Raw genomic sequence first — 14,020 nt, 5'->3', positions numbered from 1 at the left:
CACCAAACTGTAATCTGAAAATAATTTGAAGGAAATACCTTGTGTTTATTTTATTGTAATTGGGTTAAGCTTATTTTAGTATGAATTAAATGATAATGATTTATAAGTAAAACTGTATGATGTTTTGTCTCATTGAGAAAAATAAAACAGCTGACATTTGTCATACGGTTTAAAATGTGTTGTATTGATACTCCTTTGTCTATTTTAAATATCTTAAATGGAAAATACAGGGTTTTTTTCCCCCTGTATGGTAAAATCTTTCTGCTTCTTGCTACACTTCAGCCTCATAGATTCACAGGCAGAATGCGTTTATTTAAAAGTGCAAACTACCAGCTACATAAAAACAAATGTGCATTTTCACAGGTTTTAATCATTGTAGAAATATTGTTCAGTGTTCATTATTTTTGAAAAATGAAAATTTATACAAACTCACACAAAAAAATTTGGGCCAAACAAAGCTTTCACACAAATATAGTCAAATTAGTATATTTACTACTTTTGTATTGGTTTTGCTGATGCTAATTGAGTACTGTTAATATCAGTAATAATAGGACATGACTGTTAATGGGACTTTATTAGAATTCTCACTCTTTTTTGTGGCTTCTATTTAATTTACTTTCCATTGTGTTCAAAATTTACCAAAGGTTAACAATAATAGCAAGTCATAAATATAATTTATAAATATAAAAGTAGCAAACAATAACAACAACAATCATAATAATAATAGTAATAATAATAGTGAGCTGATATTAGCATTTAAATTACTCTTAATGTCACTGCTGGCCAGGAAGTTTCGCAATGGATGAAGACTCTGTTATTTTACAAATGAAACCGACATATGGAAAGTGTGATCTCAGATATAAAAAGCTGCAAGGGTAATATAGAAAAAAGTAGGCAAGAGAAAAAAGACATAAGTACTGATACAAATATGCGATATGTTTATTTCCAGGTTTTGACTTTACAATTTTAGAAATAATATTACTTGCACATAATCCAATATTTTCATATAATCTAATATGTAGAATAAAGTTTTAACGGGAAATAAAGAATAAATGATAAGAAAACTGCATGCTATGGGATCACCCTACATTTAATCTCTTAGGATAAATATATTTCATATCCAGCCCTGAGAGAAAATCATGCCATATTATCAAAGAAACCAGAACTTACTTAAAAAAAAAAAATTCTTCAAGGTGACTTTTTATTTAAAAAGTTATATTTAAAATACGTGTTTTACTATTGAAGTTACTGTTCTATATTGGTAACTTTCTAAGATATTTCTAAGCAGTTTTGCTAAAAATTTGCAAGAATTTCCAGTCTTTGGAATGGATAATATATCCTTTAGTAAGAATCCGTCAGTTAATACAAAAGTTCTTATGCAGTCTCGAAGAAACTGCATCATATGACTTGGAAAAATAATGTGATGTTTAATAAATACAAATAAAAATTGATAGTTTAAAAATATTCTTTAAGTTGAAATACAAGTGACAAATGCATTCATAGGCATTTTGTATAGGTTACTACTGATTCAGAAATGATAAAATGCAAAACAAACCATTGTGGCAACTTTACTTTCTTCTTATAAGCTGTTGCATATGTCCAGACTGTTATCAAAATAACACAGGACAGAAAGTTTGCATGATGAAAAATGAGTTTGAAGTCCTACAGTGACAGATTTTGTAGTTAAAAATATTGGATTATAATCAATATGCAAAATGCTTTGTTTTGTTCATCTGAAAGACATAATAGATCCCTCAAAATTTTACATCTGAGAAATACAATCTACCACCTGCAAAATTTTTTCAATTTTTTTTTTTTTTGGCAGTGTATAAAAAATACATTTTTCTTGTGCTGGGAAGAATAAGATTTACTAGGAAAATATATTGAATACTATAAAATTAATATATTCAGGCTACTAGTATACGTTAATTGATGTAGCAATTTTGGCAATATAGTAATTGACATATACTTTCAGCATCTGCATGCTTATCAATATTCTTAAAACAAACATGCTATTCTAGACAATTGTTAAATTTTTTTGCAAGAAATACATTATTTTATTATTATTATTGTTACATATGAAATATTAAGACATTAATAATATTTTAGTGTTAAGAGTATATTGAAAATATGTTAATTATTACAATTTTTATTAACGAATTATAATAAGTTATATGTTTATAATGATACAAGATAAACTTATTTTTCTGTTAAAATATGAAATTTTATGGTCTTTTAACCTTTTAACATTTCTGAACTCCTCATTTCATATTTTCTAACGTAGATGTTATTTCTGTAAGAATTTTGCAATGATTTTTGTAATTTTCAGGTTGGTACCACGATAAATGAGTTCTCTCTAGAACAGTATATTTTGGACGAAATGCATTTGAGACTAAGAGTACATAGATTTAAAAATTAAGGGTATATATTAAATTACTCCTTTTCAAAGAATGAAGTAAAATGTAAACCTGAAAGTGGATCTTAGCTAGTGATGTGTAGCGCAGTTATTCAATGCACGTGTATGGTGTCCTTAATTTCAACCCCTTTATTCCTTTAAATAACTTTTTTCAGACTTTTATCCTTTTATTGTTTTCACACACCCTTAAATTACTTTTATCTAGCCAGTCCCCTTCCTTTCAAACATCAAACAGTTTATCTTTCCTCACATAGTCATGTTGATTAAGTTTCTTCTCATAGCAAGCCTCTGTAAAATGAAGTTCATTATATTCTCTCCATGGAATCTTCATTATACTACAAAAAGTGAAATTCTATGTAGTTTGCTGCTTTCTTGCACTTTAATATTTAGAGTTGTTTGAAAACTATTTGCTATAGGAATCTGAAGTATGCATGCATTCATCATGTAATTATTGGTCAATTATGTTACCCTGAGCTAATAAACTGACAAGGTTTAATTTATAGTCTGAAATAATTATGAAAGAGTTCATCTACCAGATAATAACAAACATTCAAACACAAGAAAACCAGTAGAAATAGCAATAGAAAAGCAAACTTAAGGTTATTGTAGCATTATCTTCTCAATTGTGTTCTTCACAGAATAAAGTCAGAAAGGAACTTCTGAATTGGACAGAGTAACCAAATACACAAACTGCTGTGTTATAAAGTAGCTGCAGGGTTTTTTTAGGTTTGCATTTCCATATTTAGCTTTCAAGAACATCAGTAATCCAGCCCATAAATCAGATTATATTTAAAATTGATTAAACCTGAATCTCGCAAGAGAAATACTGTATTTTCAACAACTGGTTAAAAAGAGCAGTGAAGTCGTAGGCTATAAATGATATTTTTCCCACTTATCTCTTTAATACTCAAAAAGCTAGAGAATAATGTGGTTTGTACTTTGAAATGTAAAGCTTTGTAAGATTTCATAAGTTGAAATACAAAAAATATTTAAATATAGTACTTAGCTTATTTGTAATGCACAGGTTCCATTGAAGACAATTATTTATACCAGAAAGCTATTCATACTGGCTGAATACATTATAGATGATAATTGTTGTTCAAAACCCCAATATATAAATAGAATAACAGACATGATAGCATATTTATCAATAAAACAAAGGCTAAAAAGAAGGTTATTTTATTCAATTACTGTTTTAAGGGGTTTAGAGAGTTAAAGATGAACATGACAATATGGTTTAAATGGAGACTTTTAGTGGAAACATCCATATTTGGTGTTTATTCAGATGGTCCATCTCACCCTAATTTTTTTTTTTTTATTTCCATATATCTTTACAACAATATAACTAGCTTGTGAACAGGCAAGGTGCCATTTTAACAGATGGTTGAGAATGTAGAAACCAAAGACCATGAATGAACATCACATGTGTTTGCTGAGAGCATGAGTCCCAGCAGGAAACACCCAAACATCTGCCTGTCCTAAGGTTATCAACCTATGGTTGATGGGATGTGCCATCACTAATCCAATTATTCAACAGAGATGCTTACACAAAACCTCAGCAATCATTATTAAAAAAAAAAAAAAAGTTATATTAGGGAGAAAATAAACTACAAATTAAACTTTTGCCTTATAAAATTTCTCTAACTAGGTAAAATGAATGAAGCAAATGGCTCTAGCAGATAAGTGACTTAGAGTTTTCACAGTAGCTTAGAGGCACTTTGCCACAAACAACTGTAAGCTCAAAATATTTCTGTATTCTTCCTCTAAGGAGTTCTGACCAACACATTTTCTGTCCATTCAAAAATGCTTTCAGCTATAATATACAAGAAGCATTTCTCAGTGGTCAGATGGTACAGCATATAGAAATTGGGAGAGATTCTTGTCTCAGGAAATTATTCCTTTTAAAGCTAAGTATATTTGCAATGCACTACAATAATTATTTCTATTTTTCCTTAACAAAACCGTTTCTAACATCATTACCTCCACCAAGATTTTTTCTATTTAATATAATTATATAATTTCAGAAGGAGATGCTTTTCCTAATCAATATATGTAATTATCTCCATGCTAAGTTGTTTTGGTTTGTTTTTTGTTTTTTTGTTTTTTTTTTTTTTTATTAGAAAGTATTTTTTTTATTAGAACGTATATAGTATCTTACTATTTTGTTGATTCATACATTTCCCAGGTTATCTGGTAACTAAGTCTTTATACTTCTAAGAAATAAAACCATCTGCAAGTATTTTATTTAATATTTGTATAATTATCTGTTTATTTTGCATTATCTTCAATATATACAAGACATATTACTCTATTTGGATTATGATTTTTACACACTCTATGCAGACCATGTGTTAAAAGATAATGATACTTATAAATGCAGTAATGGTAAATGACATTATCAGTCAGTTGACAGGGTCAAACAAAAAGCTACTCAAACTAGATCTAACCATTGTTGAAGATGCATATTATAGCATTTATTGAGTAAAAAATGATGAGTAAATTGGCTAAGGTACATACATACTACTTTCCAGTACAAGCCTACAACAGTAGGCTGATTATTTGCTGTCCTGTTTTTTGCTTATCTTCAGTCCATAACATTGTTTATTGAGAATCTCAGTTTTAAAGTAGACTGCCAAATGACTGTAAAAATCTAATGAATATTAGATATTTACATGAAATTTATTAACGCTGTATACACAATCATTTGTTGCATTATGCTTGTTTTGAAAAAAGTGTTTCAAACATGTCAAAGTCTAAAAGAAGCATTTTCAACATTAATGAACATGTGGAATCATTATGTTTGTTGAAATGAAGTCTAAAAGGCTTTTGATTATATCTGTTATTTTATAGTCTTACAGAAGATTTGGAGAGGGAATCTGAAGGAGATAGATACTTTTTTTTTAAATAACCAAGACCTAAAACCAAAAAGGGTTTTACAAAGCCAAAGATAGTATTTTTAACAGTATCTTCGAATGAACGAGAACACAGGCATAAAAGCCTTAATCCAAGTGGGAAGGATTCCAGTGTAATCAGCATTCCACTTTTATCAGTATTACAGATATTCAACCTAACAATGAGAGGAGGTAGAGAACTTCTCTTACTTGTAAACTAGAAATAGCTAGAAATTAACATTTATTTATATAATTTTAAGAACTTGCATAAAATAAGAAATTATTTTCCATGTTATTAAAATTCCTTGTTTTCTGAATCACAGAATCACAGAATCCCAAGGGTTGGAAGGGACCTCAAAAGATCATCTAGTCCAACCCCCCTGCAAGAGCAGGGTAACCTACAGTACATCACACAGGAACTTGTCCAGGCGGGCCTTGAATATCTCCAGTGTAGGAGACTCCACAACCCCCCTGGGCAGCCTGTTCCAGTGCTCTGTCACTCTTACAGTAAAGAAGTTCTTCCTGATGTTAACGTGGAACTTCCTATGCTCCAGTTTACACCCATTGCCCCTTGTCCTATCACTGGATATCACTGAAAAAAGCCTAGCTCCATCATCCTGACACCTACCCTTCACATATTTTAAACATTGATGAGGTTCACTTGTAGACTTCATAGACTATGTGTTACATGTACTACCTGGAAATAATGCTTTTGTGAGCTTCTTTTGGAAGCATCTGTCAGCTATCTTGAAGGTTATGTTTGATTTTTTTTTTTTACTTTAATGTTCAAAGTGAAAGAAATTGAAGTTTACAAGATAGCTAAAAAAAAAAAATAGCATAATTGTTAATTACCAATAAAAATAGTAATGAATAACAAATAGACAAAAAAGCATTTGTACAATAGATTTATTTGTAAATAAATGTTTATTTATATTTTATGTTTATATAAAATTATATATCATATAGAAATTACATATATAAATATAAAATTATGTATTTCTATATCAATCTCTAAATAAATACAAAAATTGTAAATAATAATTAAAAGAAATAAAAATAAATTTTAAATTAATCATCATGTAAGCTGAAATCACAGTGGACTCTAAAAAAAATGTTTGCTGTTTATAACAAATATGTTATAAAATGTCTGTTTATATGATTCATAACAAAGCTTTATAATTTATAATAATTTAATTTACAATTAATAGACTTCTACTTCATTTTCTTTCCACAAATTATTTCTTTCTGAAAGATAATAAAATGTCTATTTTAAAGGGATCTTGATTTCAAGATCCCTTTTAAAATATATCTCTTTGAATCATCTCTTGATTTCAACAGAAGTAATCATGTATGTAAAGAAAGTTGTGAAAATAAAATATTTATTGAATCCTTGTTATGTGCAGCTGATCTTGTAAATGTTTCTCAAATAATACAAAAATTTTAAGCATAGTATTACCCAGTTAACAGAGCTTATTTATGACTAGAAAATTGGATTGGAAAACATCAGAAATATTATTCAATTTTTATTGTTTTTTATTAGGAAATAACTCTTTACTGTAAAGGTAGTGAGGCACCAGAACTGGTTGCCTAGAGAAGTTGTGGATGCCCTTCTCTGGAAGTGTTCAAGGCCAGGTTGGATGGGTCTTTGAGCAACCTGATTTAGTGTGAGGTGTCCCTGCCTGTGGCAGGATGTTGGAACTAGATGGTCTTTAGGGTCCCTTCCAACCTTAACCATTCTATGTTTCTATGATTTCAGAACTCTATTTGTTAAATTTCTTTTGCCTTGATAGTCAATGTCAATCAATAGCAAAGATTATTTTTTTTTTCACCAGTTTGTTTTAGTAACAAATGCATGGCTCATCAATAGTTTTTGAGAAGTTGTGTTTTGTGAATATGATTAAACAAAACAGTTCTCTGGAACAATGACAAGTTTTTGAAAGATTGATCTTCAGTTTTGTTAGAAGAATGTCTCTTCTGCATTCACGCTTAAGCTATATACTTTCTATTTTTATAGTAAGAAGTCTTTTGATGTTCTTGAGTGGAGGCAGGTCTACAGATGTATAGAGAACTGCAACATGCAGTCTGCTGGGTTTTTTAGGGCACTCAGTTGTTTCTCATTTAGCTCTGACAGAACATGCTAAAAACAAAAACACAAAGCAGATTAGAGCACAGTTTCCCATGTAAGTGTGTATTAATTTATAATTGTAGATATACTTAGTGTACAGAAGATGACCTTTTCTGCCAAATTACCTTATTCTCTTCAGATAATCATATATGATTACTCCACAAACAACATCATTAAAACCTGGCAGCTCTGTCAGGAACATCACGATCTTTAGTACAAACCATCCTGAAAAGAAAGGTATATAACCAACAGCCCAAAATCCGGGCTACACAGCAGTCTCTTATAGGGAGGCCAAGAGAAAAAAAAAAAAAAAAGTCTTAATCTTGCTCTGTTCCAGAGGTTTTTACTAGTTTGAGATGTAAGTAACTCCAGACAACAGAGACCTCATCTTTTTCTCACTACCTTTCTCAATGAGATCTATATAGCAAATGGATCTAAATATGATTAACACCACAATTAACTCCTTACACCCACTTCTGTGATTTGTGTCCAGCAGTAAATAGATTATGCATTTGCAGACATAGCTTCATTCATTTGATTCTTGAAATTAATTTCTGTTGCATGAAACAGTTGGTTATTGCCAAAAAATGGTTTGTATTTTTTTCATCAGGACAAATACTTGAGCTGTTAATATTTTCTGCAATATGAAATTCCGAAGACTTTATGTGAAAAAACGAAACATAATTTTTCTGGACTTTGTAAGAATGTTAGTTTAATCCCCAATTCTTGACTTCAGGGATTCTATACCTTGTTTTCATTCAGTTAGAATTCAAAAATAACACAGGAAACTCCATGAAAATAATTATCTCTTATACAACCAATAATATAAACACTTGCAACGCTGTGAGGCTCTAAGAAGGACATATTTTAAGCTGCAAAAAATACAGAATTGTCTCTTCCATAGCAACTGATTCTACAGCTTACACCATTTTCTGATAGCTCAAACTCATGTTTATTTAACCAAGAAGTGCATACAGTGATACTTGGAACTAGCAGATACAAATACATCACAAGGTTTTAGATTATTGGGTTTTTTTTCTTTTCAGAAAAAGAGCACCCAAGCAGCTGATCTCTTGGCCAACAGAAAAGGAAGGAATTGATCTTTCTATCATGTTCATTTAGTAGGGTCTGCAACTTAAGCTGGACATGAAGGATGGAAGTTGAGACTGGATAAAAGAGTGGTAGGGGAAAATGTCTTTATGTTTTGCCTTTGTTTCTCACCTTCCAACTTTATTTTTAATTTTCAATAAATTAATTTTTCCCAAGACAGTCCGTTTTGCCTGTGACAGTACTTAGTAAGTGCTCTCCTTGTTTTTATCTTGCCCCTCAGTTTTTCCGTCTTTTCTCTCCTATCCTGTTGAGGAGGCAATGTGGTTGGGTATATGGCAGAAGACCACTGCAACCCACTACAGGCCTGTGGTAGTTAGGGATCGGCAGTCGGAAGATGTCGTGTTGTACGGAAAGATAAGAAGATAAGACCCCTCTCCCTAGAGCCAGTAACACTTGGTTTGTGACGTAAGCAGGCGGAAGTGACGTTGTAAACTGAGAGTATATAACACCGTGTTACCCGTCAATAAAAGCCATTTGCCGTCCACCACATTGGTGTCTGCGAGCTGATGGCCCGAGCGGCCTGGGGTTGGTCGCTGTGCCGTTCCTGAGATAGGTCGTCAAGTCAAGGAAGGCAACACAGGCCACTATTAATATTTTGGTCCTTGTTGATAAGTCTTTCATGTAACTGTTTTTGTTAGTTTTAATTTATGTTTATATCTTTCTAAATTCTATAAAACTGTTCCACAGATGAATTCTCATTTTCTGTATGAAATCTAATAAACCATTATAGGAAAGTACAAAACACTTGCAATATGTATTCTCCTGACTATTTAGTAATAGATTTTGATACTCAGTTACTGTTTTCTAAGATGATTAGTGATCCCACTTGTTCAGTGTAAAACTAAGTATTTTGTTACTCATTTTGAAGACAGGATGTGGAAACAGTGTTTATTTTTCTCTTTCTTGACAAGAAATTAATTTTCTCTGGTTCACCTCTCTTTTTGAACTTTCTTAAGCTTTTTGTATGAGATGGATCCAAGAAGCTACTAGACTTTTTTAATATTAATGAAGATACCTCAAAATTTCTACCTCCTAAGTGACAATAAAAATATGCAGTGTTACAAGAAACAAGTATGTTCCCGTGGGAGCTAAGAATTTGATTTATTTAATTGGAAAATTAAAGGAAATAAAATCACAGTTCCCATGGGCAAAGTGTTTGAAGTACTCTAATACTGTGAAATACAGGAATTCCTGTGATACAAATATAGATTAAAGCAGCATAAATTGTGGGTCAGACTGTAATCCTCTTACATGGCAGTAAAGATGAAATAACAAAGTGAAAAACAGTAGTTACTTTACAGAGTCCCTGAACATAAGTTGAAATATTTATATCAGGCTTAAATTTCAGTGATATTAATATAATTATTAGAACACATCGTACATATACTGTTACCATAAAAGTTGGTCAGAGAAACTCTCTAAGACTCAGTTTGGAGTTTTAGAAATCAGGCATTCTTTATTGCAGTTCTGGGTGCACATGCAAATAGTTTTGCAAAGCTGAGCACACGTGTTACTTGCCAGCAACAGCTAGATAAATTTAGCATACCCATGCATATGTACAGATTTTCCATTAAATTATTTGCATATTCATTAGATGCTGAGTAACTAATTATAATATCTGTATTCGAATTAAGCATACGTTTTCTTGCTGAGTGGGGTCTCTGATGGTCACTGATTGTCGTTTTCACTGTGTTTACTGAATGACCTCACTGTTTGCGCAGGCTCACAAGATCCTAGTGCTTAGTTAGCAGTGGTATGTCCTTGTTTTTGTTCTGTTCCACTCTCTGTTATCTTGAAGGTTAGCATCCTCGGTCTTATTTACTGCCTCCTTAGTTGCTATCAGTCCCATGTTCCTTTCCCCATCAGCCAGACATTCCTTACTCCCTGTGTCTTAGCAAGTTAGAACAGTTTGCTGTATTTTGCTAATAAGTTTAAAGCTACACACACTATTGTTACTTTAAACCTATAATTTAAGCCTACATACAACCTTCAAACCTTGAATAACTAAATATAGAAGTTATCTTAGTGCTCTTTTTAATGTTCATGTATTAAAAAATATGTTTTTGAGATATAGTAATGCATAAAATTATAATTAATTTTGCAGCTTTTTTAGTTTATCAGTTAATATTTGGCAGTCAAAAGAAAGTACACAGAAGTTATCAATACTGAAGTACTAGTTGAGCTCTGATGAGAGGCTACGTAGTAACATGTGTGTGTATATATTGAGCTATGCCTGAAATGTTATGTGGCAAAAAAAAGTCTTCCAAAAATCCCAGAGATATTTTTTGAGTTCCTAATAGTGTTGTTAAATCTACTACATCCCTAGCTGAAAAAAGTGGATACGCTTAGGGTTTAAATCTGTCCTTAAACTTGTGTATCTTCATCAGAGATAATATATTTTATAAATAAGGATCTCTATTTAACACAGTGTCAGACTGGATTTGTGAATTTGTAGCTTGAAGTTGGATTTCATTAATTATATAGTCACAGCAGAATTTTAATAATGAAATTTTAATAAAGAAAACATACAGCTGAAGAGTGACCAACAAATTTGACAACAGTGACCTGAGGAATATATGCTGGATGTTTATATTTCTTCTAATGCATCATCCTTATCTTAACTTCCTGACAAAATAATGATGGAAATGGTCTCATAATGAGATTTACCCAATTTTTTTGGAACTTCTTGATTTATTTTTTTTACACATTAAGACTCTGGTTGTCTAACCTGAATCTAAAAGAAGAGAATATTTACAATCAGCCTAGTCCAACAAGAACTTTACATTGCAAAAAGAAAAAAAAAAAAAGTTCCTCAGCATCACAGTGTTATAACAGTGTTTAAACAACTCAGAAGTGTAGCCTCTTAATTATGTCTCATTCCTTTTGAAAAAACAATTTTCTGTTCTTCTGAAACAGAGGACTACAAAGTTTCAAGGGATTTTGTAATTTTATTCACTTCTACATTGCTCCCCAAGGTAGAAAATGTAAACACTGAATTTCACTTTATGCATACAGCATTTAGAATATGCCTACTTTTGCCATCCAACTATGCATGCCTTTAAGAAGCTACTTTATTTAGATACCTCTCTGTTTCTAAAATACCCCAGTATGAAGCTCACATATCCTTGTGTATGACAGTTCTCAGCAGCTTCTCATGATGTGTTTTGTTATTTTAATGGCTGTCATTTTGTCTCAATTATCTGTGTTAAACATTACAGTGATTCTTGCACTAAGAATGACAGTGAAACTATTAGTTTTTTTACCTCATCTTAACAATCTAAAAGCTAAAGCTTTAAGAAATATTTATGAAATATTTATTCTTAGTCAAGTTCAAGCATAATCATTTTTGAACACTTAACACTAAGAATATTTCTCATCATAATCTCTCTTCTAGAAAATCAAGCAGACAAAAATAATATATGACTCCTTTGTACTCTTTTTGAGACAGAAGGTAAAATATGTGGGATGGAAAGGTGAATATCCTAAAATTAGTTTAGGGTGCTGTGAAAGAGGTCAATGTGGAAAAAAAAAAAAGGGGGGGGGGGAAGAAAGTGAGCTATATATATTTAATAGCATTTCTAAATAACTGAAATGCTGAAATGATTAATACACAGTATTTCTATATACCTGAGTTCAGCAAAATGAGCTAATGAAATATCCATGAAGCATATGAGTATTCTTTGAAGTACTGTTTAGTGATCCATCCCCTCTGTTAATGTTCTGCTGTCTAGAATATACTGGAAAATTTTCTTTTGCTTAAACCAACAGACATAGATTATGACAAATGTCATGACTTCAGCCTGGGGGAATAGCAGTAAAGAAATGTATATTTAATAGTAGGAAATATTGTATATTACCAGCCTACTTATGCACAACTCTTTTTTTTTTTCTCATAAGTTCAACAAAATAAATCAATATTGATATATATGCATACTTTATATACTTGAGAGTGCCTATATGCATTTTTTATTTGTATAATACACACAGAGACACATGTATGTATTTATATATATATTTGTACATAGCCATTTTTCCTTGGTATATTGATTATTCTAATCTCCATCAACTTCATGTCAGACTAATTTCACTGATGTCAGTAGTCACTTCTTATTTATATACTGCCACTAACAGGAAACCCCATATTTATACAATAAGACAAGATTTAAGTGCATGAAAGACTCAGGACTTCACAGTCCTGGTTTTAGGTTTATAATAATAACAGTTTAATTTTCAAAATTCACCAAATGAATATAATTTTTTTATATTATTTTTTTTTATTATTTTTTATTATTGGGACTGAAAAACCTTGGTTATCCTCCAGCTTCTTAGGATTGTTCATCTTGTTGTACAGCTCAGTCTTTATGTTATTACCTGTGCAATGATGATTTTTAACAGTTGAAAACTTGTTCATTTTTTTTCTTCTCTTTTCTGTAAAGTGATGGCAACCAACACTTCAAAATAAAAATGCTGCAATTGTGTCAAGAATCCACTGGGCAAAATAAATGTCTATAACTTCAAATATTTTTGTTTCTCTAAAAAAAGTTCCTTTTTTCTTTTTTTTTGGATAAATTGTATTTTGATGTTAAACTTCAGATTTGAAATTTTTAGCAAAATGTAGTTAATAGTTAAATTGGCAATATTCAGGGATCTTCATTGCTACTTCTAGCTAAGTGTTTAGTAATCATATTGTATTATAAATGTAAACCTTTTGTCTCCCAAAACAGGATATGAACAAGCTCTTTATTTAATTCTAATCACTTTCCTACACTTGGACATAATATTACTTTTACCTTCAGGCTATCAGCAAAAAACACTTTCATGCATCTTTTCTTGACGACATTAGACAGCCTAAAGCAAAGCATTACTGGCAAAGTAATAACAAGGAGGTACTTATAGGTGTTTACTGCAACAATCTAAGGAAGATGAAAATGTAGTAATAATATTAACAAAAGCAAGTAAAGGAAAAAATCCACAGTGATTTCATAAGTATGAATTTTATGCTTATTACACATTTATTAAATGCAAAATTATCTGCTGCTGTTCATAAAACATCTGACCTTAGAAATACTTTCCTGCTCACAGCACCATAGCAGTGGAACAGGCAACCTCTATATTTTAAACAGCATCCACACTGTTCTGGAGAGATCTCTTCAGAAGGCGACAGTCTTAGTGTGGATGTTATAGTAGCAATCATATCAGGAGAGCCTATTTCCTAATTAGCCAGTGTTTGTGGATTGGAAGCCTGAATGTAGGCGTTAACATCAACTCTTTTTTTTTTCCCCCTTCTGAAAAACACTCCCATCTATTTATCTATTTTAAGTATCCACTGACTTCCTTTCTTCAGCCTCACTAAACAAAAAATAGTTATATGTGATCTGAAATTAAATTGCCTGAAAAATCTCAGACATTTTATTAAGCTCTTAGAAGTGCTTTTCTATTAATTTATTCTACTTTAAAAAAACCCACAAAAGATTTCTT

The sequence above is a fragment of the Lathamus discolor genome, chromosome 1 (assembly GCF_037157495.1).
Source record: "Lathamus discolor isolate bLatDis1 chromosome 1, bLatDis1.hap1, whole genome shotgun sequence".
Lineage (NCBI taxonomy): Eukaryota > Metazoa > Chordata > Aves > Psittaciformes > Psittacidae > Lathamus > Lathamus discolor.
This window is presented reverse-complemented; position numbering follows the sequence as displayed.